This window comes from Agelaius tricolor, unplaced genomic scaffold (genome assembly GCF_023055355.1).
Source record: "Agelaius tricolor isolate 1412-34295 unplaced genomic scaffold, bAgeTri1.0.p SCAF_61, whole genome shotgun sequence".
In the NCBI taxonomy this organism is placed as follows: Eukaryota; Metazoa; Chordata; class Aves; order Passeriformes; family Icteridae; genus Agelaius; species Agelaius tricolor.
Genome location: NW_027269321.1, coordinates 965,039 through 990,905, shown reverse-complemented (window position 1 = coordinate 990,905; position 25,867 = coordinate 965,039). Strand labels below are relative to the sequence as shown.

Here is a 25,867-nt window from a genome sequence, read left to right as displayed (position 1 = left end):
CAGGTGAATTCCCTGGAATTCGCCCTTTCCCCCTCCCCCCGCGCTCCCTCGGGCACTTTGGCTTTCGCGTCTCTGCAGCCGCGATCGGGGACGGCTGCGATGGCCCCAGCGCTGGGGCTGGGGGTGCTCCGGGGGCTCCTGGGGCTCCTGGGGGACCCGGGGGCCGCGACCAAAGGTGAGTGGGACCCCCCGAAACCGGGACCCCCCTGAACCGCAATTCCCGGGCACCGGGACCCCCTTGATCTTCCATTCCCGGGCAGGGGAACCCTCTAAACCTCCATTCCCGGGCAGGGGAACCCTCCTGAACCCCCATTTTGGGTCATGTCACCCCCCCTCACTCCACTTCCCCAGCACCGGGACCCCCCTGTACCCCCTCATCTGGCACCGAGATCCCCTGAACCTCCATTTCTGTTCACCGGGACCCCCCTGAACCGCAATTCCTGGGCCCCGGGAACTCCCTAAACCTCCATTCCCGGGTACCGGGACTCCCCTGAACCCCCATTTTCGGTCCTGTGACCCCCTCAGCACCCTTTTTCAGCTCCGGGACCCCCCTGAACCCCCATTCCTGAGCACGCGGACCCCCTTGAGCGCCCATTTCTGGGCACAGGGACCCCCCTGTACCCCCTTGCCCAGCATTGGCACCGCCCTGTACCCCCTCATGTGGCCCCAGGACCCCCCTGAATCCCCATTTCTGGTCACCGACGCCCCCGGAACCGCAATTCCCGGCCACCGGGACCCCCCTTGAATCCCGAATTCCTGGAAGGAAACTCCCCCCGAACCCGCATTCCCTGGCACGGGAACCCCCTGCACCCCAATTTTTGGGCACTGGGACCCCCCTGCCCCCCCTAATCCGGGCCTAGGATCCCCCCACACCCCCGTCAGTGCTCTGGAACGCCCTGCACGCCCATTCCCGGCCACCTCGTCCTTCCCAGACCCCAGACCCGCCCTTTTCCTCGGCTTTTGGACCCCCAGATCTCCCAAATTTCGGTGTCCCCCCAGTTCCTCATTCCCGGCACTTCCTGGAAGGGGTTCCAGGGGATCCCGGAGGGTCCCCTGGGGTTCCAGGGGGTCAAGAGACCCCCCTTGAACGTTCATTTTGGGGCACTGGGACCCCCCCTGTACCCCCTTCCTCAGCCCCGATAACCCCTGCACCCCCTTATCTGCAGCCTGGAACCCCCTGAGCCCCCATTCCCGGGCAGGGAAACCGCCCTGAACCCCAATTTCTGGGCACCGGGATCCACTACATCCCCTTATCCGGCACCAGGACCCCCTGAACCTCAATTTTCAGGCACCAGGACCCCTTGAACCCCGGAACTCGGGAATGGAACCCCCCAGAACCCCATTCCTGGGCACCGGGACCCCAGTGCATCCTGTTATCTGGCCCTGGGACCCCCTGCACCCCTTTTCCCAGCACCAGATCCCAGCCAGGCCATTATCTGGCACCGGCACCCCTGAACCCCCATTCCTGGGCACCGGGACCCCACTGCATCCCCTTATACAGCACCAGGACCCCCTGAACTCCCATTCCACTGCACCAGGACCGCCGTGCACCCCCATATCCGAGACTGGAACCCTCCCAAACCCTCCGTTCTCAGGCACAGGGACCCCCCCTGCACCCCCTTATCCAGCACGGGGACCCTCCTGCACCCCCTCATGCAGCACCAATGCCCCCCCGCACCCCCTTTCCCGGCCCTCCCCCTCTCAGACACCCCAGCCCCCGCTTTTCCTTGACCCCAGCACCCCCTGGACCCCCACTCCTGCCTTCCACAGCCCGCACCCACCACCTTCCTCAACACCGGGGCCCGTGCACCCCCTTTCCTGGGCACAGGGACCCCCTGGACACCCCATTGTTATAAAATTGACTCAAAACGAGTAATTTCCAATCAAAGAATTTATTAATTATTGAAGCAGTTATACTACATAAGCAAAGGCTCAGCGCTGGGCGACAGGGGAGTCTCCGCTCCACCTACTGCCGCACCAACTAGTTTCTGATTCAGTCCTTTTATCCTCTCCATCCTTCAGGAGTCCATGTTATCTCGGAGTTCTCTGCGCCTGCGCTGGTTGTTGCTAGGGGGTCATCCTTCTGTCTCCTGGTGGTCGGTGATAAAGGCTGCAGAGTCTTCCTCAGCCGCGTCTTCTTCACCCTATGTCCTTATTTGGTGACTTCTCTGTGGAAAATTACCAAAATCTTATGATTAATGCAATATGTGCCCTATCAAGCTTAAGCAAGCAAATGTCCTGCCTTGCAAACTGTGCCCTATCAAGCTTAAGCAAGCAAATATCCTGCCTTGCAGACTGTTTATCTGCCCCTGCCCCTTCCCCAGCTTTTCCCTGGTCATTATCTCTGTGAGTTATCTGCTTGTACCATTTGTCAGCGGGAAAGGTTTCCCTGCTGGGTGTTAATCTGCCCCTGCCCTTTCCCCAGCCTTTCCCTGGTCGTTATTTCTGTGAGTTATCTGTTTGTACCATTTGCTGGGTGGGACTATGTGTGGGCTCCTGCAACCCCTTCCCTGGTATCCTTGTAGCTCATATCTCATGAAGTAGTACAGAAATAGTCAGCAGACAACTCTTGTAACACACTGGTCTCTTTTTCATGACGAACAAAATGTAGTCCCTCATCTCAATTCCCCCCCATTTATTTATAGTAAAGTTTTCCCAACATTCTCCATTTGCTGTTTCCCTTTGCAGCTTCACCCTGCTTTTTTTAAAAAAAGCATTAACTATTTAAGAGTTAAAAGTATCACGGTTAAAGCTCTTCAATTTTGCAAAATGCAACATAAAGGCGAACATGGAAAAACCCAGACCAAAAATTGATTCTCACCCTTCTGTCCCAAACCTACCTGACAATATAAAGTAGGATTATTATAAAAAATGTTTCTCATGTTGTAATCTTATCACTGAAACTGTAGGGAAAACAAAAACTCTCCAAGAATCTCTTTAGTGCGAGAGAGTCAAGGCATTACTTGGTTCTGGCCAGGATGTGCAACAGAAATACTTTCATCCACACATAGCCCGGCTGTGCAGAAAACATCATTCCATGACATGTCAGTTTTACTCGATTTTTCCTAAACTTTACCTAGTCTGAACCAATCTAAATCCACTGCTTTAATGTTCATTGCTTCCAAGTCGTGTAAGTTTTTAGTGTTTGGTTTCCTATTAGACTCGGATTTCTTCCCCTCTGCTGTGAATTCCGCCCACACTCCTGGATTTCCTTCTCAGCCTTTTCCAGACCAGGTGTCTCCAGCTGTGCGGGGGCAGTGTCTGGGGTAGCTGTTGGTTGCTGTTTGCTGCAGGGGGGCGTTGATGTTTTGTTGCTGGTCGTTATCTCTGTGGGTGTCTTTTGGGCTATTCCCAGTCTGTTCGGATGTTAAACTCGTCTCCATTGAGTGGTGGAGATGAGTTTAACATCCGAACAGATAGGGAACACCTTAAATAAAACCTTTAAAATTTCTTTCCCAAAGGCAAACCTTTGAGTAGAGAAACCTTTCTGAGCAGAGAAATAAGATTTAAAAGAAGCAGGATGGGTACATTTTGCAGCAGTGCAGTCGCAGGCAGCCCAGAGTGTGGGTGTGAGTGAGCCCCAGGGTGGAATTGTGCCGCGGTGCTCCCCAGCAGCTGTGGCAGTGCAGGCCCAGCCAGCGCTGGAGCTGCAGCAGCGGCAGCGAGGCTTGGCCGCAGTGGCTGGAGGTGCCAGGGGAGGGTGGCCAGGTGTTGTAGTGCGTTCTTATATTTTGTAATACCTTGAAGTAGTTTGTTTTGTATCCCCATGTTTTTCCCAAATGGACTGTACCCCCCCCCCCTCCTTTTCCCTCTACTTGTGCTATCCCTTTCCTGGGATAAGATCTCCAAAACCCCCACCCTGGCTCTCTGCCAGTCACCTCGACATCCCAGCCCCCTACCTAGAAGTTTCGGTCCAAGTTGTCGAGTGATTAGCCAGGGGCCAAGGGTCAACCCCCCAAGTCCTGCCCCATACGCTGTTTTGTATGTCTGTCCCCCCAGCACCCATCCCCCAGAGATACCTATTGGTCAGTAGGATTTTATCTATGTTAGTTTCCTCCCCCCTTTAAATGTGAGCTCCAGACTTCCCCCAGTGCTCTCGGCAGGAGGAACCCCCTGAGGCAGAGGAGCTCCCTCGGGACTCCTTAATAAAACCTTGGAATACCCCCTGCTGGGAGTCGGCCCCTTTCCTCTTCCACCGACGTCTCGGTCGTCTCTGCTGCAGCGAAGGCAACCAGCCTGAGTGCCCTCAGCACCCTCGGGGCACAGAGAGTGTCTCCCTGCAGTCGGCCGTGGTGGGGCTACCCCCCCACTCTCTGCCGACCCGGGTAAGGCCCAGGGACATTGAGAGGCTTGCAGAGAGACTGGGACAGCTCGGTGCCCAGCCGTGGGGCTCTGGGACCATTCCAGGAGCCCACGGAAAGGGGCTCGGACATTCTTTCAGTCTGTTCGATAAGCCTTCAGCCGGCAAGCTACCTCAGGAAAGAAAAAACTCCGTTTTAGTGAGTTGCTGTCCTGTGGACGAAACTGGGAGCTTCGAAGTACCCTAAGAAGTCAGTTTCAGGTGGAAATCAACATCCCAGGCTTTTTCGTTCCCCTCTCCTGCAGCTGGATTGGTAAGTTTTACCCTTCTCTTGTTTCTCCCCTCTTTGGGAGGGGGTGTTTCCCTGCCCTTTGTTCTCAGCCCCGCCGCGGAGGGCTGAAGTTTTTTTTCTCTCTATTGTGGGCAGACTGCCAGCCGCAGGCTTTTTTCTCCTCCCCCCCCCCACCTGGGTTGCTGAAATTTGAGATACAAATTTAAAATCAGAGCCAAAATGGGTGCTAGGCTTTCTGTATCTCACAAGGGTGTCTATTATCATCTTTTAAACATTCTTAAGAGTGAAAAAATCCGATTTTCAAAAACAGATGTTAAACAGTTCGTCAGATGGCTTTTCCTTCACTTCCCTGACGTGTCCACTGACAATCTCAGTGATTTGGCTTTTTGGGACAAAATTGGTAGTGAATTATTGAAGGCAGGGAAAGCAGGAGACATATCTCCGTCAAAATTTGCTTTTTTAGCCCTGCAGATAAGAAATGTTGTAAAATTTAATTTAAAGACGCAAGAACAGCCATCCGGCAACAGTTTCAATATCTCTGTTTCCCAAAAACCCGATCTACCCCCCTCCGAGTTCGGTTCTCCCTCCCCCACTCACCTCCCCCCACCCCCAGCCCCGGTACAAACCCCTGCCCTCCCCCAGAGGCTTCCTGTCTCCAACCCGGACACTTCTGCCCTGAATTCCCGAGATCTCACCCTTCCCCCTGCTTCCACAAGTTATAATACCGTGTCTCACAACCTTAGTGCCCGCCTTGGTACCCCTGAGACGCGCCCGGTAATTTCCCCGGACAATAATGGCGGACACCACGTGGCAATGGTGGTTTCCTCTTCTTCCCAGAATTCCTTTCGCTCTCCCAACAACCCATTCTGCTCGGAGCACCCCGCCCCCGAAACCCGCCCTCCCTATGCCCTTCCCCCGGCCCCTCCTCCGGCTCCTCCCGCCCCGGCCCCGGCCGCCCCTCCCGCTCTGGCCCCGGCCGCCCCTCCTGCTCTGGCCCTGGCTGCCCCCGCCCCCTCAGAGCTCTGCCCGCCCGCCGCGGGCTCCCTCCGCCCCCCCCCACGGCCCGCCCTCCGAGCAGTGTAACAAGAGACGCTGTCGCCGGCAGACAGAACCCGGAAACAGCACAGGTCCTTTCTGCTGCCCCTGTCTCATATATTCCAGATGTCACCGGGGCATTCCAGCCAAATTATAGCCCCCTTTCTGTTGATTCTGTTAAAGAACTAGCCAAAGCCCAAAAAGATTTTGGGAGATCAAGTGAATATTTTAGAGGGCTCCTTAAAGCTACATTATTCGCTCACATTCTAACCCCTGCTGATATAAAACACCTTTTTTCCTGCCTGTTATCCTCTTCTGAATACCTCTTGTGGGATGTTGCATGGCAAAAAGGATTGAGAGCAATTTTACCAGCTCTGTGGGCTGATGAAGCTACTGCTCGTGATGTTTATGGTAACATGTTGTCCCTTGATCACCTCTGTGGACAGGGGGGTTGGGAAGACGCCTTGACCCAGGCAGAAAGCATTCCCACAAGGGCTTTCAGAGAAGGTGCTAGAGCAGCTGAGAAAGCTTTCTTTGGGCTCCGTCCTAGTATTCCAATTGAGAATTATTTGAAAATAACACAATCTCCATCTGAGTCCTTTTTGAGTTTTGTGGAAAGGTTGAGAAAAGCTGTTGAATTGCAAGTTCAGAATGAAGGAGCCAGGATGGAAATCCTCACCGAGATTGCTAAAGAAAATGCCAATGAGAAGTGCAAAGCTGCTATCCTCAGCCTGCCTCTTGACCCAACGCCTACGCTGCAGGCCATGCTTGAAGTGTGTGAGAAGAAAGTTACCATCACCCTCGCTGAGACTGACGAGAGACCAAAACCACAGAGAAGGATTGCTGCAGTGGAAGGCCCTGAGCCACCATTCACCAGCCAGCTCCAGCATGTCACGATGCCACAAGAGAGAATCTCCAACTCTAATAGACCTTGCCACCTTTGTGGGAAGTTAGGGCATTGGATGCCTGACTGCCCTCTGAAAAAGCAGTTTTTAGATTTTAAATACAATAAGCTTAGAAACCAGAATTCCCCAAAGGACCACCTCTCAAAAAACTGAGTAAAGAGCGCTCCTTTCCCCAGCGCTATGACAAAAATAGGGTGGGCTCAATTCAAGCACGGGGGAGGGAAAAGAAATCTAGTGTAAAAGATGTATCGGTGCCAAGCGAGGCACTGGATTTGAACAAAACAGAACATTCATTTCATTGGAATAATCCCAGACCAATTTTAACCACTGACTCTTCACATAACCCTTACAGGCTGGCGTTGACCGAACCTCTCCATCTCAGAGACACTAACTGGCATTTCATATCTGTTAACCCTGAACAACCAGGTACTTGGACACAGCTTTGCCAGAAACGTCACAGTAAGTATGTCGTCCTTGGGGACACAAAACACACACCCCAAGAAATTATTATTCCTCCGGGTCTCATATCATCAGACCCGAAACAATTTGTCATATGGCTTCACTGTACTCATCCACCTGTGTACTTGCCCAAAGGCCAAATCATAGCCCAAGCCATCCCAGTACCTGAGCCTCCATGGGACCAGGAGCAAGCAGACACCCTCAGAGGTAAACTCCATCCCAATGTCTGCTGGACTCAGGTATTGGGAAAAGAAAAACCCAAGCTATCATGTGGGTTACACCGTGGTGGCGAGTACAAGTCCATACAAGGACTTTTAGATACTGGAGCAGATGTCACGATCATTCCATCTAAAGAGTGGCCATCACACTGGGAATTGCAAAACGTAGCAGGACACGTGCAAGGTGTAGGGGGAATTCAATTGGCAAGACAGTCAAAAAACGTTGTTCAAATTGAGGGACCCAATGGCAAAATAGCTTCCATTCGCCCGTTTGTTTTAGACTACACAGAGCCCCTCTGGGGCAGAGATTTAATGGTTCAATGGGGAACCACAATTGACATCCCAGAAAACCCGCAGGTTTTTCGGGGAGCGGTCGCTGAGGTGCGCTATGCCCAAAAATTGATTTGGAAAACTGATACTCCAATAAGGGTAGTACAGTGGCCGCTCAACAAAACCAAATTAAAGGCGCTTGAAGAACTTGTACAAGAGCAGTTAGAAAAAGGTCACATTGTGGAGACCACGTCGCCGTGGAATTCGCCTGTCTTTGTCATTAAAAAACCAAACAAAGACAAGTGGAGACTCCTCCATGACCTCCGTCAAATCAACAACGTTATTGAGGACATGGGCTCTCTACAACCAGGGATGCCCTCACCAAGCATGCTTCCACAAAATTGGTCTTTAGCTGTAATTGACATCAAAGATTGTTTTTTTCACATTCCCCTACATCCTGACGATGCTCCGCGTTTTGCCTTTTCGGTTCCCACCATTAACCTGGAGGCCCCAATGAAGAGATACCATTGGACGGTCCTCCCTCAGGGACTTAAAGTCAGTCCTGTGATTTGCCAGAGGTATGTTTCTTCCTTGTTGTCTCCAGTCCGTGAAGCTGCAGGAGATTCCATCATCCTGCACTACATGGATGACATCCTGGTGTGTGCCCCAAGCGATGACATGCTTATTCACACACTTGACCTGACAATCAATGCATTGGTTGCTGCAGGGTTCGAGCTCCAAGAAGAAAAGATTCCAAAGATGCCACCTTGGAAGTACCTGGGCCTTGAAATTGGAAAGCGGACCATTGTGCCGCAAAAATTGACTATCAAACATGATATCAAAACCTTAGCGGATCTCCACCAACTTTGTGGATCCTTGAATTGGGTGAGACCTTGGCTAGGCATTTCCACCGAAGACCTAGCCCCCCTTTTCAATTTGTTAAAAGGGGGAGATGACCTTAGTGCTCCTAGGACCCTCACCCAGGAAGCGAAAACCCCACTGGAGAAAGTTCAGGAAATCATGTCTACTAGGCAGGCCCACAGGTGCCAGCAGGGTCTCCCCTTCAAATTTATCATCTTAGGCAAATTGCCACATCTCCATGGTATGATTTTTCAGTGGGAAACTGTCCAGGCAAAGAAAAAGGACCAGGTCAAAAAAGATCCCCTCTTAATTATAGAGTGGGTCTTTCTCAGTCACAACAGGTCAAAAAGGATGACAATGCCACAAGAGCTGATGGCAGAATTGATCTGGAAAGCAAGGATACGGATCAGAGAATTGGCAGGGTGTGACTTTGACTGCATTTACATTTCCCTAAACCTGAAATCAGGCCATTTGTCTCAAGCAATGCTAGAGCAATTTTATCAAGAGAATGAAGCCTTGCAATTAGCCCTAGATAGCTACACAGGCCAAATTTCAATTCACAGACCGGCCCACAAAATTTTCAACTCAGATGTTCAGTTTTCATTATCACTGACAAGTATTCAGAGCAGGACACCTCTAAAAGCACTGACAGTTTTTACTGATGCGTCTGGTGCGTCTCACAAGTCAGTGGTAACTTGGAAAGATCCCCAAACTCAACAGTGGGAGGCAGATATTGCCAAGGTGGAAGGATCACCCCAAATTGCTGAGTTGGCCGCTGTAGTCAGAGCTTTTGAGAAGTTTCCTGAGCCTTTAAATGTAGTTACTGATTCAGCTTATGTTGCAGGTGTAGTGTCTAGGGCAGAGAATGCTGTGTTGCAAGAAGTTTCCAACATTCCTTTATATGAATTACTTTCTAAGTTAGTAAGAATTATTTCTGTCCGAGAACACCCATTTTATGTGATGCATGTTAGGTCACACACAGACCTGCCGGGGTTCATTGCAGAAGGTAACCGGAAAGCTGATGCCCTTGCAGCTACAGCCAAGATGGCCCCGCTCCCAGAGGTATTCCAACAAGCAAAGATCAGTCATCAATTTTTTCATCAGAATGCACCTGCCTTGGTTCAACAATTCCACCTGAAGCACAAACAAGCCCAGGCCATCGTAGCCACCTGCCCTTCTTGTCAAAATCAGTCACTACCTACCTTAAGTGCAGGTGCAAACCCTAGGGGCTTGCAGAGCTGCGAAGTGTGGCAGACAGATGTAACCCACATCCCATCATTTGGCAGATTTAAATATGTCCACGTCTCCGTGGATACCTTTTCTGGTGCCATCTATGCTTCTGCCCACACAAGGGAGAAAGCCAGTGAAGTAAAGAAGCATTTCATGCAAGCCTTTTCCACATTAGGAATCCCTAAGGTCATCAAAACAGACAATGGCCCAGCGTACAAGTCCAAAGACCTTCAGAGCTTCCTGCAGCAATGGGGAATAGAACACAAAACAGGCATCCCCTATTCCCCGACAGGCCAAGCTGTGGTGGAGAGAGCCCATCAGAACCTAAAAAAGGTTCTTCACCGACAACGTGAAGTGATGAAAACGGAGACCCCTCAAATCCAGCTGTCCAAAGCGCTGTTCACACTGAACTTTTTGAACTGTACCTTTGAAAACCTTAACCCACCTATCGTAAGACATTTTAACGAGAACAGTCAGCACAAATTAAAAGTCCGTCCGCCAGTCCTCATAAAGGACCCTGAAACTTGGAAAATAGAGGGGCCCCATGAGCTCGTAGTCTGGGGTAGGGGGTATGCGTGCGTATCCACTCCCTCAGGCTTGAGATGGATCCCCTCCAGGTGGGTGAGACCGTACATTCCTAAGGTGTCAAAGGACAAAGCTGCAACACAGGTAGCCAGTGCCTGCTGGAGGAGGAAGCGCCGTCAGACTCTTTAAAGCTAAATTGTTGTTACCTGGACCTCATCCCTAACATTTTTTATTTTCAGTTTTAGTGTTTTCCTTTGATCTGAACTCAGCCCTGGTGTCATCAGAATGAGCCCCATCCTTCCGTTGCTTCTGTTGACAGCCGTCCATCCAGGTCAGATGTGGATCGTTCCACAACCCCAAGCAAATGTGTAGACCACCCTCGCCAGAGTCCTCAACCAAGACCACATTTGTCTGTCGGCCTCTTCTGTGTCTGACCCGATGTCCACTTGCCTTGTGGGGATCCCATCTAAATATGATGAATTTCCGCCAACATTAGCTGCTCCCCTTCCCCCAGTATATAATCCGTTATCCCCTTGGTCAAAATTAATTGATGGACAAGCAGTAGCAGAAAAAGAACCCCAAGAATTTGAACTCCTTGGTTCTGCCAAGGCATTCTATTGTGTTCAGTTTACGTTTACACCAAAAGATCAAGTAGATTTGTACCATGAAGTCAAACAGTTCAAAGTGAATTATACAGCAAAAATTTGGTGTAAGAAAATTTCCCAAGTAGGAATACCTTCTACCCTTGATAATAAGCCCCGTGCCCTTCCTAAGGGGTTTTTCCTCATTTGCGGGGACAGAGCATGGGCAGGCATCCCCTCTCGTCTAATCGGAGGTCCATGCACCATTGGAAAGCTGAGCCTGTTTACACCCAACAAAACCCAAATCATGGATTGGCGAACCAAAACCAACACCCGCAATTCGGCCCGCAAAAAGAGAGATTTAAGGAATCTGGACCCAAATTGCGATTCTGAAATTGTACATTGGTCCAAACCAAAAGGAGTTGCGATCACCGTGTTTTTGCCATGGGTGTCTGCAGCTAAAGCTCTAGGCGAGTTATCACATCTAGAGTGTTGGGTTGCTAAACAGGCCAATATTACATCAGTTGCACTTTCGGACCTCCTGGCAGACGATGAAACAACAAGGCAAGCCACCCTACAAAATCGGGCTGCAATTGATTTTCTCCTCTTGCTACATAACCATCGTTGTGAGGAGTTTGAAGGTCTCTGTTGCCTGAATCTGTCATCCAAAGCTGAAAATGTCCACAAAATCATCGGGAAGATGCAACAAATGGTCCAAGACATCAAGCAAGAAACAGCGGACTGGATGGATGGACTCTTTCAGGGATGGGGACTCTCGGGCTGGGTCAAATCCATTTTGAAATCTGTATTTTTAGTTTTGCTTGTTCTTCTTGTTATTTTGATCAGTTTTGGGATCATCAAGAGCATTGTGACCAAACTGATCTCGAAAGCTATTTCCCCTTTAGAGGTCAATCAGGTGACTGTTCCTACCTCTTCTGAGGAAGAGACAGAAACCTCTGCAGAATTTACAAAACAGCCTTGGTTTGCTGAGGATTGATAGCACTCCGAGCTGAAATTTAATGTTTAGGTGCCTCTTCCTTTTTTATTTAAACGAAAAGAGGGAGATGTTGTAGTGCGTTCTTATATTTTGTAATACTTTGAAGTAGTTGGTCTTGTATCCCCATGTTTTTCCCAAATGGTTTATCCCAGACTATACCCCCCCCCTCCTCTTCCCTCTACTTGTGTTATCCCTTTCCTGGGATAAGATCTCCAAAACCCCCACCCTGGCTCTCTGCCAGTCACCTGGACATCCCAGCCCCCTACCTAGAAGTTTCGGTCCAAGTTGTCGAGTGATTAGCCAGGGGCCAAGGGTCAACCCCCCAAGTCCTGCCCCATACGCTGTTTTGTATGTCTGTCCCCCCAGCACCCATCCCCCAGAGATACCTATTGGTCAGTAGGATTTTATCTATGTTAGTTTCCTCCCCCCTTTAAATGTGAGCTCCAGACTTCCCCCAGTGCTCTCGGCAGGAACCCCCTGAGGTATAGGAGCTCGCTCGGGACTCCTTAATAAAACCTTGGAATACCCCCTGCTGGGAGTCGGCCCCTTTCCTCTTCCACCGACGTCTCGGTCGTCTCTGCTGCAACGAAGGCAACCAGCCTGAGTGCCCTCAGCACCCTCGGGGCACAGAGAGTGTCTCCCTGCAGTCGGCCGTGGTGGGGTCACCCCCCCCACTCTCTGCCGACCCGGGTAAGGCCCAGGGACATTGAGAGGCTTGCAGAGAGACTGGGACACTGGTCTGCTCTGCAGGCCCTTGAGGAAGGGGTGCGTTTATGGGCGGGAAAGGTGGGGATTTTCCCCACCCGTGGACAGGTTTAATTCTCTCATGGAGTGGTCAGACCCTCCTCAGGCCCATGAAACGGTGACAGGCTTTGTGCTTTTTCTTGTTTTCATGTCTTGTTTTGAATTGACTTTCGTGCAATTGTTCTTTGTTTTTCCCAGGAGGATTACACCTGGTGCCCGGACCGGACGGGGAAGCGCCTGCAGCGTCCATGGAGCGCGTCCAGTGCCAGCGCTGCCCCAGGGGCCACGGTCTGCAGGGACAGCCCCTTCCAGAAGGACGAGGACCTGGTTTGGGATCAGCTCCTCTCCTGGCAGCAGCTCTCCAGAGGTGGGCACCTGGCTCCACAGCTCGGCTGGCAGAAGGGCTCCGGGCAGGTGGCAGCGGGCACACGGGCATCCCGCTCTTGCAGCTGCTGAGGAGGTTGCTGTGCTGGGATTAAGCAGAGGAGGTGGAACGTGGCCTGCCCCGCTGCCCTTCTCTAAAAACAGAGAATGGGTCGGGAGGTTTGGGCTCTGAGCAGAGCCAGCAGCCTGGCCCGGGCACAGGCCCTGGCGGGACAGGGGGACAGGAGCCTGCTGCCACTGACCGTGGCTCTCTGGTTTCTCTCCGCAGGCTGCCAGCACCTCATGCCATGGGAACGGCACCGCTCGGCCTGCCAGGCTGGGAGGGCTGGAGGGTGGCCGGTGTTCATTTGCTGTCAAAAATAAATTGGGTTTTTTGTCATTGTCATCATCGGAGCGTTTCTTTCCTCCTTTTCGAAGCTCTTGGCCTCCCTTCCTCCAGGGTAATCTTTTTTCTCCTTCCTCAACCGCTTGACGGCATTTGGCAGGGGGGGTTAAGCAACGTGAAAAATTCAACAACAGCTCCCGTTGCCAACTGCAGCAGCCCCTTCAAGAGCCCTGAGCTTCCACCAAGGTCAGTGTGTGCCTTGCAAAAGGAAGTGCTTTGCAGTGATGGGGTTGTTGCCCTGCTGCAAAAGCGGGGAGGAACTCAGAAATGGAAAAATGCCAATTTGGCTCAACCACCGCCCAGGTTCTTCATCTTTTCCCTCTTCTCCATGATAGGCAGGCAGGGCTGGACTCCAGCAAGTTTCAAGTTCTTGGTGCTCTCTGGCATCAAAGGGATCAAGGAAACTCTTGTACGCAGGGACTACAACAGGGCTGCTTGTCAGAACCCAGGAAATTCCTCTGGCTGCCCTGGAGGACTCGAGCCCCTGCCCAGGGCGCTAAGAGACCCTGGCACAGAGCCCAAGACCCCTGTGCCTTTGATTTAGCCCTTGGAAAAAACAACCTTATATGAAGAATTGCGAGCCATAACAGTTTAAGTAGAATGATAGTGAATTTATCACAGGGTGAAAAATAGATTTTTGGGGTTTCTAGAATGGGGCTTCAGGGGCCAAGATGGTGGAATCCGGGCGTGTCCAGCCTTTCTCCTTCTTCTTGGCCTCCATCTTCTGCTGTGATGGTGGCACTTTTAGAATGGTTTAGAGTAGAAGCTCACTGTCTAGGTAATAGGCATTGGAAAGTCATTGTAAATATTGTACAGGTAGTTTTTAGGATAAAAAGATAACACTGCCCTGGGGCAGGCAGAGTGCCTTAGACTGTCTTGCTGAGCGGACCTTGGCAGGACAGGAAAAAGAGTTTTATAGATAAGATACAAGAAACAACCTTGAGAGCCACAAATTAAGAGCTCTGACTCCTTCTTTGAGCGCCAGGCTGGGAAAAGAGACTTTGGAACTTATCTCGGGCTCACTCTGACCAGCCAGAGACCCCGAGAGCATGAGTCCATAAGACGAAATACTGAAGGATTGGCTCCAAAACATAAATATCCTTGTTGGCCGTGTCTTCTTGACCAAGAAATCCTTCAAAGCTCTTGTAACTACAAGTCTTGCGGCCCTGTGAGCCATGCGGTGCAGATGGGAGCCAAACTCACCCTTCCTGTCTATGGAGAAGAGAAGAAAAAGCAATGGCATCATCTAAAAAACTCAGAGGTCCGCTCTCTAGCTCCTTCCAAACTCCTTCAAATCGGCCAAAGTGGGATTTAGCTACAAATAGGTGTCAAGGCCTCTTAGTGCTGGCTCTTGGACTCCAGAGCAGCTGCTTTAGAATCTTTCACAGAACCCTGTGTAGTTCTGTGGTGCCAGAAATGGATCATTTCAAGAAACTTTCCCAACTGACTTGCATGGAGGTTTGTTTGAAGGATATTTGAGGAGAAAGGCTCCCGGCAGAGCTCTGGGCTTTGGCCTAGCTGTGTCCCCTGCTGATTGTCAAGTGTGCCATCAGCTGCAGGGCTTTCTGGGCTAAAACTATCATCAAGTCACTGGGACTTGCTCTTTTTGGCCTCTAAAATCTGGAGCCACTTTCGGGGCAAATTTGGAGACCTCATCTCTGGGTGGATGGAGCAGCCAGGATTTTCCCAGTTGCTGGGAATGGTTCTCCAGGCCCTGGCTGTAAAACGGGGCTGCCCAGCAAGTGCGGATCTGCAAGATGATAAACAATTGTCTTGGTTTGAAAAGAGAGGTGTCTGCTAAGGAAGGCAGAAGCCTTCTGTGAAATGGAAAATGTCAATCCCCTCCCTTCAAATGATTCTCATTTAGAAATTCAAATGCTCTTGGGGAAAGATATGGGGATAGGACTGAGCCCGCAGAGCTGGGCAGCGTTTGCTGATGCTCTGAGCCCTTGCTAAAGATCCTGTGCGGGCTGTCTCAGACCCCTGGGGCCAGGGATTCCTTCCAAGCTGGGCCACTTTGGCTGGGCCAGGGGCGGCCCCGGGGCAGAAGGCAGTGTGTGCAAGGGCCCTGGGTGGCACGCTGCAGCACGGTCACCGTGCCATGGAACGGAAGCCGGTGTCCAAGGCCCCTTTGTGACACATGGGAAATAGAAGCTTGCCCGGCTGCTGGCAACACGCAACGGGGCACAAGGGGACAGAGCGGTGCCGTGAGGAGCCCCCGCACAGCGCACTCGCTCCCGTCTGACCCGGAGCTTCTCCGCGGCGCTGTTCCTGCAGCTGAGCTCGAGGCCAGAGCACAGGACTCGCTGACCCGTGGCCTTCCTGAGGCTTCTATTCTGCAGCTGCCCTCAAGGGCAGAGCGTGGGACTTGGTGCCCCGGAGCTTTCCCAAGGCATCTCTCCTGCAAGTAGCTCCAGGCACAGCCATGGAGCAGAGACCCCCGAGAGTGCCCAAGCTGGCCTGGGTGGAGGAAGAGGAGGAGGAAGAAGAAGGCCCTGGAGCTGCCCCAGCACAGGAGACAGAAGAGGTGGTGCCATTCCATCCAGCACAGGAGGGTGAGTGGCAGAGCTGGGCTGCAGGGCTGGAGCCTGCAGCCAATTGGCGCCATGCCATGCCATGCCATGCCATGCCATGCCATGCCATGCCATGCCATGCCATGCCATGCCATGCCATCCCCTGGGGAAATGCCCATGGACAGGAGGGAAGAGGGCCCGGGCAGACACCCCGCAGTGGCCGTGCTCCATCCCCTGGGGCATCCCGGGGCTCTCCCTGCCTGGGCAGCGCAGGGCTGGGCTCTGTTCTACGGCCTCTCCCGCAGCCCCTCAGCTCTGGCTGCGCTCGCTCTTTGCCAGATGCAGCCCTGGAGCGCACACCAGAGCAGGAATCCAGCCGTGGCCGCTTCCACAGAACAGCGCAGGTACCTGCAGCCACCCCCACCTGGGCTGGGCCTGCTTTCCCTGCTCAGCCCAGCACCGTGTGTGCAGCACTCCATGCAACATCCCCGGCCTCTTGCCCTTCTCCTACAGCTCGTCTGTGACTTTATCCGGAGCATTGGGCAGGAAGAGACCAGCACCATGGGCACTGGGCTCAGAGCTCACTCAGAGCTCCTCAGTCATGAGACCAGTGCCGCCCTGCTGGATTTGCTCCTGGAGAAGGGTGTTGCCAGGCCAGAACAAGTAAGCAGCCTGGGGCCAGGCTTCAATTGCCCCATGAGTCCCGTGGCTTCCCCAGCCACGCCTGCTGGTCCCTGGGAGCCTTTGAGGCCATGGCAGTGCGCTGGCAAGGGAAGCACTTCTCTGGGGACCCTGGGGACATGGCTCCCTCTGGCAGCTTTCCAAGTCTCCCCGTGCCTTCTCCAGGTGCCCGCCATGGTGAGGTCCATTCACCGATGGCTCCTGGCCAATGATTCTGCCCAGGACAGGCTGGACAAGGCCCTGCTGAATCTCACCAGAGCACACCCGGGTGACGCAGTGGTGACGCTCCTGCGTGCGGCCCCGTCCTGTGACAGGTATGGGGCCCACCTGCCCAGAGGGCTCAGGCCTCCCCAGCCCATCACCCTGTACCGCCTGGCCCAGGTGTCTGAGCAACAGAGAGTTCCAGGGCCCTCTGGCTGCTGCCTTTCCCAGCCCTGGCACGTCAGCCCCCGAGCCTACTGCCATGCTCCCTTGCCGCCCCTCAGGGGCCTGTCCCCACAGGGCTGGGCTGCCTGGCTGCTGCTGGCCAGGCCCAGTGGGCAGAGGCAGAGCAGGCAGTCAGCCCGGGCCCCTAGGGATGCCCAGGCCACAGTGCTGTGTCTGAGACCCCCCTGAGACAGAGCTCTAACCCCACAGAGCTGCCATCTCCATGTGGAAGACCATCATGTGCTCGTCCAGGACTGCGGAGCCAGTGCTGCTGATCCTCCTGGATGTGCTGGGCAGCTGGCCAGAGCGCAGCACGTGCACCTCCCATGGGGACAAAACGGGTGTCTTTGGCCTGGCTGTGAGTTTCTGCAAGTGGCCTTTGCTGGCCACATGGCTGCCTCTCCAGCAGCTCTCCATCCTCCTTCCCCCACTGCATCTCCCTTCCTCAGGCACTGGCCTGAAACCTGGCCCAGGGGCAGCCTCAGGCCCACCAGGCCCCGTGCTCCCCCTGCCAAGGTCTCTGCGCGCCTCTCCCTGCCCTGCTCGGGCCCTGCCCCAGGGACACCTGGGCACTGAGCGCTGTCTCGGGGGGCTTTGTCCCTTGCAGGCAACTGTGGTGATGTGGAAGATGCTCCAGGAGCCCCATGTGCCACGTGTAGTGGCGTCGTATTTCCCCCAGCTATTTGTGCATCTGCTCTTCCAAGTGTTCTTCAGCACAGAAGAGATGCCAGAGGAGGTCGATGCCTTCTGGAAGGAATGCCTGCAAGAGCACGGCCTTGCCACCAGCCCCAACAGGTGCTCCATGCCAGTCCTCCTGTCCCTGCCACGTAGCCTGCCAAGGAGCCAGTGCTGCCAGGGTGACCTGGCCTTTGCTGTGCACACAGGTTTGCAGTGCAGAGCCTGAAGTCCCTGCTCTGCCGAAAGCAGTACAAGGAGGTGGTGCTGTCAGTGGAACGCAAGCGTGGCTGGGACACGCTGCTCTGTGCTGACACCCGCCACTATGCCGTGGGTCTGCTGGCCAGGTGAGACTCCCCTTCTCCCCATTGCTCCCGGCATTTGTGCCCTGTGCCCGGGCTGTCCCACACAGTCCCTGTGGCCCTGGGTCACAGGGCCTTGTCACCGAGGGTCGGCCAAGCAGAATGGAAAAGACTGGGAGGGGAGAGAGCACAGGAGGAGACACCTCCTAAAGGGCCCAGGTCCCCTTGCAGGATGGTGGTGAAAGACCAGCAGGCTCTGCCAGCCTGTCCTTGGAGAGATTTGCTCAGGTTCCTGGACCCTTTTTCGCCCTCCTAGGGAGATGCGCCATGCTTGTCTTGGGTTGGGTTCCAGTATTGCACTCCACCTCCTCTGGCTGCTCAGCACACAGGAGCCACACTGGGATCTGCCCGCCCTGGCATTCCTTGTGGAGGTGAGCCGGGTGTGCAGCGCTGCCTGGCTGAGCTGCCTCCCAGCTCTCTGCCCTCTGGGAGCCGCAGCCGCCTGGGACGCTGCCCGCGCCCTGTGCTGCTGCTGCTGCTGCTGCTGCTGCTGCTGCTGCTGCTGCTGCTGCCTGGGCCCAGCCCTGTGCGGCTCCAGGCTCCTGCCGGCCGGCTCCCCCATCACTGGCCTGTGCCTTTCAGCTCCTCCAGTGCCTGGATGCCAGTGAATGTGGTGCCAGTGTTGTGAAGGTCTCTTCAAGGTACCTGCAGAGCGAGTGCAGGGAGAGGCGTCGCCTGGCACTCAGGGCCCTGCTGGAGCTCATTGATGATCCCTCAATGGTGAGAAGGGGGCGGTGGCTGAAGCTGCGCTGGGAACGCAGTCACTTGGCCTGGCCTGGGCTTGGGGCGCTGGGGCAGCTGCTCCCAGCTCTCCTGCCTCCCGCTTCAGCTGCCCACGTGCTTCGGGACAGGCCTTTGGCCTCTGGGCCCTGCGGCAGCAGGATGGCCTTTCACAGACTTGTGTTCCGCACAGGCCCAAAGAATGTGGAGCCTGACCCAAAGCCTCATGGACCTACTGTGCGACAGTGATGCAGAGATAGCTGGCATGACCCTCATCACACTCAGCTTTCTATTCCTGCACAAATCACATATTCTGATGTCAACCCCCATTGCCCTGCAGCTGGCTGAGGCGCTCCTGCCACTCTTTTACCACGTAAGGCTCTGTGCCCCCAGCCACAGCCGCTGGCTGCTGCCCGGAAACTGTGTGCCCTGTGCATTTCCAGCCCTGTGCCCAGGGGGGCCTGCAGGAGCCAATGCTGAGGTAGTTTTTCTTTTTTTTTTCCTACAGGATAATAGCCAGGTACAGCTGCTCTCCATCAAACTCTTCCGAGACATGATGGAGTATTTGGAAGAGAGCGAAAAGCCTTTGGAAAGCCCTGTGCAACAGAGCTTGCTTGCACTCTTCTTCCACTGCCATGATGAGAATCAGCGTGTGGCAGAGGTGAGGACTCGTGGGCTGCTGCTGTCCCCCTGGCAGGGGGCTCGGCTGCCTCCTGCCCTGCGCCTGCTGGATCGCAGCCTCCTGCAGGCCATGGCACGGGGATGCGGGTGCCGTGCCCTGGGCTGTGGGGCCATCTCGGCGTCCCTGCTGCTCTCCAGGCTTCTCGGGAAGCGCTGCTTTGTGTGGTCAAGTTGATGAAGAGGAGGGATCTCAAGAAGCTGGTGAAGGAGCAGAAACTGTGCAAGTTCAGCGAGTGCCTGGTAAGGAGGGCCTGCAAGGCCCAGCCTCAGGCTGGAGAAGGCCCCTGAGGGCGGCGCTCAGTGTGCGGGCCGGGCAGCTGTGCCCCTGCCCGCTGCGGCAGCCAGAGGCCGCGCGGGCTCCTCTCCAGGCTCCCGAGGGCCCGAGCCGGGTGCCCGTGGAGCCCCGGCCCGGTGGGGCTGCGGGGCGGCACCGCGGCTCCCCGGGCAGCAGCCGGCCCGCTGCCCCCTCCCCTCGGGAGCCCATGGCCGGCGGCTGCTGGCCGCGCCTCAGGGCTGTGCGGGCAGGGGAGGCCGGGGCTGGGCGCAGGCAGCGCCCGGCCCAGGGGCTGAGCCCGCGCCAAGCCTTCCCTCCTGCCGCTCTCTGCAGCTGGCAGAGGACAGGAGCCGAGCGGCCGAGCACCTGCGCCGGGCCCTGCGCTACCTGCAGAGCCCACAGGAGCCCCTGCGAGAGGCGGCCATCAGCTTCATGGGTGAGCCACGAGCCCGCGCTCCCTCCCCGGACCGGCCCGCCGCAGCTCGGCCCCGGCCCCGCCTGCTGCCCCGGCAGCGCCAGCCGGGCCCGGCGCCGTGGAGCCCCGCCTGGGCTGGGCATTGCTGCTGCCGCCCTCTGGCAGCCGTGCCCTGGGGCGGCAGCGTGCGCCAAGGGCCGGGCTGAGCCCTGCCGGGCCAGCAGCCCGTGTGGCCACAGCGCCGGCAGCGCCGCTGGCAGGGAGCTGTGCCGCTGCCGCCGTGACAGGCTCTGTGTTCACAGGCATGGCCGGGCGGCGCCTGAGGGGGCAGCAGCGAGAGCTGCAGCTGATCTGCGCTGGTGAGTGAGGGCAGCGGGCTGGCAGCGGGGGCTGCCGGGGGGGAGCTGCAAGCCCTGCCCCGGCTGCGGAGGGCTCTGCTCCCGTGGCCAGAGCACACTGAGCTTTCAGGGCCACGGGGGCCATTGGTGGCCCGCAGCTTCGGCCTGATCGCCTTGCTCCCTGCTCCCTCCTGGCCATGGCAAGAGCCGGCTGGCATGGCCCTTGCAGGGGGCTCTCCTCGGCTCCCCGCACATCTGGCTCTGACCGTGGCTCTGTTGCTCTCTCTTGCAGCCCTTGAAGAAAAAACAAATGACATCAGCCTCGCCGTCGGAAGCCTGGCAATTCAAACGCTCTGCATCCTCAAGTCAGGAGAGCGGGCTCCCATCTCCAGCTTCCAGTGGCTCCGAAATCACCTGCGCAGGGCATGGAAGACACGGCCTCGTCTGTCACTGCTCGGCTGCCTGCCCTGCTGCAGCTCTGTGGAGAGCTGATCCCAGAAGCTCTTTTTGCTGGGGCCACCTGAGTCAGGAGGAATTTTCTTTTACTTCAAGAATGTTCTTTTCTTTTTTTTCTTTTCTTTTTTTTTTTTTTTTTTCCCTTTACTATGTAAATATAGACTGTGTTCTAATACACAGCCTGCCAGGATCTTTCTTTTGCTGCCCAGGGTGCGCAGGGCCTAGGGGAAGAGGGGATGAAGGGTGCTTGTGCTCAGCCAGCTGCCCAGGCGTGCAGTGGGCAAGGGGAAATGGCCAGAAGGCCCTTGGCCTTTGGTGGTTCTGCTGAAGCCTTTGTGCTGCCCACAGAGCAGCTGGGCAGGGGCCGGAGCTGCGGGGATCCCTGCCAGAGCGCTGCCTGGAGATGGCCACAAGCCCTGTGCCAGGCAGGAAGCGCCATCCGTGCCCTCCTGCCCGTCTGCTGCTGGCTGCCTTGCTGAGGGCTCCCGGGTGCCTCTGCCTGGGGCTGCTCTGGAGCTGCTGTGGGGCTGCGGCGCTGCTGCCGGGCAGCTTGGCCGCGCTGGGGCAGGGCCTGAGGGGCTGGGGCGCTGGCAAGCCCTGAGCAATGGGGCTGTCAGAGGCCACAAGCAGCCCCCTGGCAGCCGCCTTCTTCCTGCCAGAGCTGACTTGCCAGGCGGATCCTGGGCACTCTGGAACTAACAGCATCAGTGTTATTAGAGAATGAAATTGATCAAAGATGTCTCAAGTCCCACCATTTCAGAGGTGTTTAAGGGGAAATTAAGGATTTGGGGACCCATTCTGTGTGGAGTGCCCTTGTTGCTAAGAGGCAGGAATTTGATCTCACCCTTCTTGTGTTGCTAAGAACTCCTCCCCTGACCCAAACCCAAACTCCAGCCCTGGGATGCCCTATAAAAACCCCATGGCCCTCCCTTTGCCCTGTCTTTCGGGGGTCAGAAATGGATTCTGGAGCTTTCTGAAACCCAGACCCGTCTCGTTTGTTCCCGGCACCGGCAGCTGCAGCCTCCCTGGACACCATGAACTCTGGAGAATGGGGGCAGCCAGTGGGGACAGGTCCTGGACTGCAAGATAAGTGTGTGTTCTGTTTGCCATCTGTCAGTGGTGGAGCAGTTATCTTCTGTTCATTGGGCAGTTTCTCTCTTCCACAACCAATCCTCCCTCTGGGGAGGTGTGTTCCATTAGTAGGCCATTAATTATTAATTATTAATCTTCTGGTAATGGGCCACTGAGTGTCACTGCATGGCTGATTAAATGACATCATCGCATTGGAAGATGCTCCGCCCAGGGGGAGGAGCCAAGCATTCCTACCTGGATAGAATCTGAGATTTGGAACACTGTAGGCAGCCTTTTCCTCCTGGATTCCCAGAGGAGCAGCTGTCTTCCTTCTCCACGGGATTCCCAGAGGATCAGCCTTTTCCAACTGGATTCCCAGAGGAGCAGCTGTCTTTTTTCTCCACAGGATTCCCAGAGGATCAGCCTTTTCCTCCTGGATTCCCAGAGGAGCAGCTGTCTTTCTTCTCCACTGCATTCCCAGAGGATCAGCCTTTTCCTACTGGATTCCCAGAGGAGCAGCTGTCTTTCTTCTCCACGGGATTCCCAGAGGATCAGCCTTTTCCAACTGGATTCCAAGAGGAAGGAAGATTCCCAGGCCCATCTACAGCAGCCCTGGACCTTCAGAGGAAAACTCCACCCTTCTCCAGGATCCCTGCTCCAACAGAGCCACACCTGGCACTGCAGGAGGGCTGCAGCCACCGCTGAATGGGACTGCTGCCAGCACCCTGACCCACAGGGTGTCAGGCCCTGTTCTGACTCTGTCAGTGGGGTTTTTTTCGTTTGTACTACTGCATTTATATTTTTAATTTTTCCTAAAAAAGAACTGTTATTCCTATTCCCATATCTTAGCCTGAAAGCTCCTTAATTTCAAAATTATAACAATTCAGAGGGAGGGAGTTTACATTTTCCACTCCAGGGGAGGCTCCTGCCTTCCTTAGCAGACACCTGGCTTTTCAAACCAAGACAATAACAAAGTTACTTGAACACCACAGATAGAAAATCCATTTTAATCTCTGCAAAAAGCCAATATTATGTGTCTGTAACAATAAACCTCTTGCTGAGTGATGGTAGATGTCAAAGTAACTTTGTTATAAAGATATAGTTTTTATTTCTGTTGTTAATTAAGCTTAGTGAAATAGCTGCTTGTGTTAAACTGCCTGCTTGGATGGGATAACATCCAATGCACCCAGGATGAGGACACCTGTACAGATCTGCCAACTATCAGCACTCCCTGTCTGAAGTGAGCTACGCTTTGGGAACATCTCATGTTTCATGCCTGCAGTGGGTGACAAGATGATTAAAAATGCTAATGAAATAAACAAGAAAGATTTAAAAATGCTAATAAAATAAACAAGAAAGGTCATTTATGTTCCTCAAAATAACAACAACAACAACAACAACAACAAGTTCTGGTTTAATGAAAGGTGGAATCTGTTGCTCTTAAGAGCAAAGATTCATTGCTGGAATAAAGAGTGTTCAGCCCAGCTGTTTCTACTATGAGGCCGTATTTCATCCCCCCTGAAAGTCCTTCATGTTTGCACAGAAAACTGTCCTTGCACAGCCCAATAAATTCCATCACTTCAGCTGGCCAAACAACCACTGTGGTCAAGTGGGGTCTGAGCAGCTTCCAGGATCCCAAGCAGCTTCAGAAGCTTCATTTTACACCTCCTCTTCTCCCAGTGAATACCCAGCACCACCATCACTGTGGACCCATAGCTATGGATCACTGGCCTGGCCAGCACAGGGCTAATGTTTGCATCAGCCAGGAGGAGCTGCTCTGCCTGCCTGTCTGTCTCAGCCTCAGCCCTGAGACCCCAAATGCCTCCATTCTGGCCCAATCCTTCCTGGTGCTGAGCATAAGAACTCGTGCAGACAAGAGCAGGGAGGGAATCTCCCCAGCCGTTTATCAGCTCAGCAACAAGACCTTGGTACCAGGCTGTTATCTGTAGCAGAAAGCAGCAGCAGGAAGGAGACACCAGATCACCAGCCCCAGGCCATGGCCCTGGTGCTGTCCTTACCAGTGATCAGTGTCTGCAGCTCTCCAGGAGCTCAGGGAGCAGGGATGCTCCTCACCATCTCATCTTACCCATGCACCCAAAGCCACAGCCAGCTGTGTGCTCCTGCCCACCAGCACATGCCAAGGCACAGCGTGGGATTCTTGGGGAGGTGTCCTCTGCAGGGCCAGGAGTTGGACTTGGTGATCCTTGGGGGTCCTTTCCAGCCCAGGATATTTTGTGATTCTAAGGCTTTGGCCAGCCCAGGTTTCAGCCACCTCCCTGATCCAGGTGTGATTGACCCCAAACCAGATCTTGCCTCTGTCTACCCTCCAGTGCAAGGAACATGTTGCATCAACCCCAGACCCCTGCTTGTGTCTGATGGATCATGCTGACCTTTTCAACATATTTCTTGCAGTATTATAAAATATTATCTGACAATAAAACAAACGAACAAAAAAAACCACAAACAAACAAACAAAAAAAACCAAAAAACCAAAACAAAAAACAAAAACAAAACAAACCCAAAAAACAAACCAAAAAACCAACAAACTAGCCCAAAGGAAATCAATTTGGGTAATGATGGCCTATTGTTCCAGTTTATCCTGCACCAAACTCCACAGATGGTAACTCTGAACATTTCCCAGACCTTCACAGCAGAGCTTGGAACTGTCTTTCTGATTTCTTGGTTGTTTCATGACACGTGCATTTCTCCTATATAATCCCAGTGTTTTGCTTAGAAGCCATATTATAACTGTGAATCAATCATCTTCATTTGAACATCTAGGACAGATTCACACATTATTTCACCACTAACTAGGATAGACTCAGCCTTGCAGATCTTTCAGGTTTCAAGCCTGGCTGTGTTGTTTCAGTTCTTTGCTGCTGCCTGTGTTTTGTGGGGAAAAAAAAAAAAACAAAAAAAAAACAAAAAACCCAGACTTTGGGACTTTCTGTTGCGGCTTGAAGAAGAACACAGGTTGTTTCATCACTGTTGTGAGACATGTGTTACCCGGCTCATTAATTCACAACAGTTCTTGTTTTCTCTGCCTTTTTTCACGCTAATGTGATACATCTGTGAAGTCCAGGGTTGTACTGCAAGTGATTAATGCTGCAGTAAAGTCTGATAAACTGAGATTCCAACAAAAAAGTGTGAAAAATGTAACCTCTAAAGTTCTGAAAGCTCACATGTGACAAAACCCATAAATCACCCCAGAGGCAGTCATTATGGTGAGTTACTAACGTGATTATGCAGCTGCATTTGTCATCATTTCCCATTACGTAGAGAATAAACCTGTCAGGCTGATTTATGGCAGAGGGCTCCACAAGATGGGAACTGGCACCTGTGCTGTTCTGTGGAAACGATGAGAAATGCTGTGTCTGCTCAAGTGCTGAATGGAAAAGGAAGGAGGGGAGATAACTGTTCTTTGAAGGCACTGATTCAGGGACAAAGACTTCAGAGAGGAGTCATGCTTACACCCATGGGATGGCAGGAAGAGTATCCACCAACCTGTCCCAACAGAAGCAGCAGCATCAGAATGCGTTCTCCACAGGTGGAGGGAAGAGAGGAGAGAGGAGGTCTTTTGAGGGGACCAAAGTCAGTCATGGAGAAATCCTAGAAGCCTGGAATGCTTCGGGTCACAAGGAATCTGAAAAACCATCTTGTTCTAACCCCTGCTGTGGGCCGTGACAAACTGAACAGCTGAAGGCCTGGCTGCTCAGGGGATACTCAAGGTTTTGGATTCCATGCCTGTGCATCTACCGTGGAGCAGCTGGGTCTGCTGGGAGCAGATGGCATCCACCTGAGCTCAGAGCAGGCCAAAAGATGGGCAGATGTGGGACTGAGCAGGGCGAGGGACATCCCTGCACAGCAGCGCTCTGACAAGAGCAGCAGTGGCCTCCTCTCAGTGCCCTTCCCCGAGCAGCAGCCGCTGAACACCATGGTGGCTACACAGATGCTTTTGGCTCTGCAATCCCTTTGTGCTCAAAGGCCACGCTGGGCATTTCAGCTGGGCTGGAAGGTCTGGCTGGGCAGGGAACGGGCAAGAGGCACTGCTGGTGTGAGCTCCATGTGT

The 25,867-nt window shown here is 53.9% G+C and overlaps 2 protein-coding genes and 1 pseudogene across 3 annotated transcripts in view; 2 read left to right on the top strand and 1 right to left on the bottom strand.

The window, feature by feature from the left end:
- LOC139605219 (zinc finger protein 3-like) overlaps positions 1 to 25,867 on the top strand; it is a 310,784-nt gene that overhangs the window by 46,533 nt on the left and 238,384 nt on the right. The window lies entirely within an intron of this gene.
- The window catches only part of LOC139605191 (zinc finger protein 420-like), a 151,089-nt pseudogene that overhangs the window by 46,017 nt on the left and 79,205 nt on the right, over positions 1 to 25,867 (top strand).
- Positions 1 to 25,867, bottom strand: part of LOC139605192 (zinc finger protein 418-like) — a 118,717-nt gene that overhangs the window by 66,191 nt on the left and 26,659 nt on the right. The window lies entirely within an intron of this gene.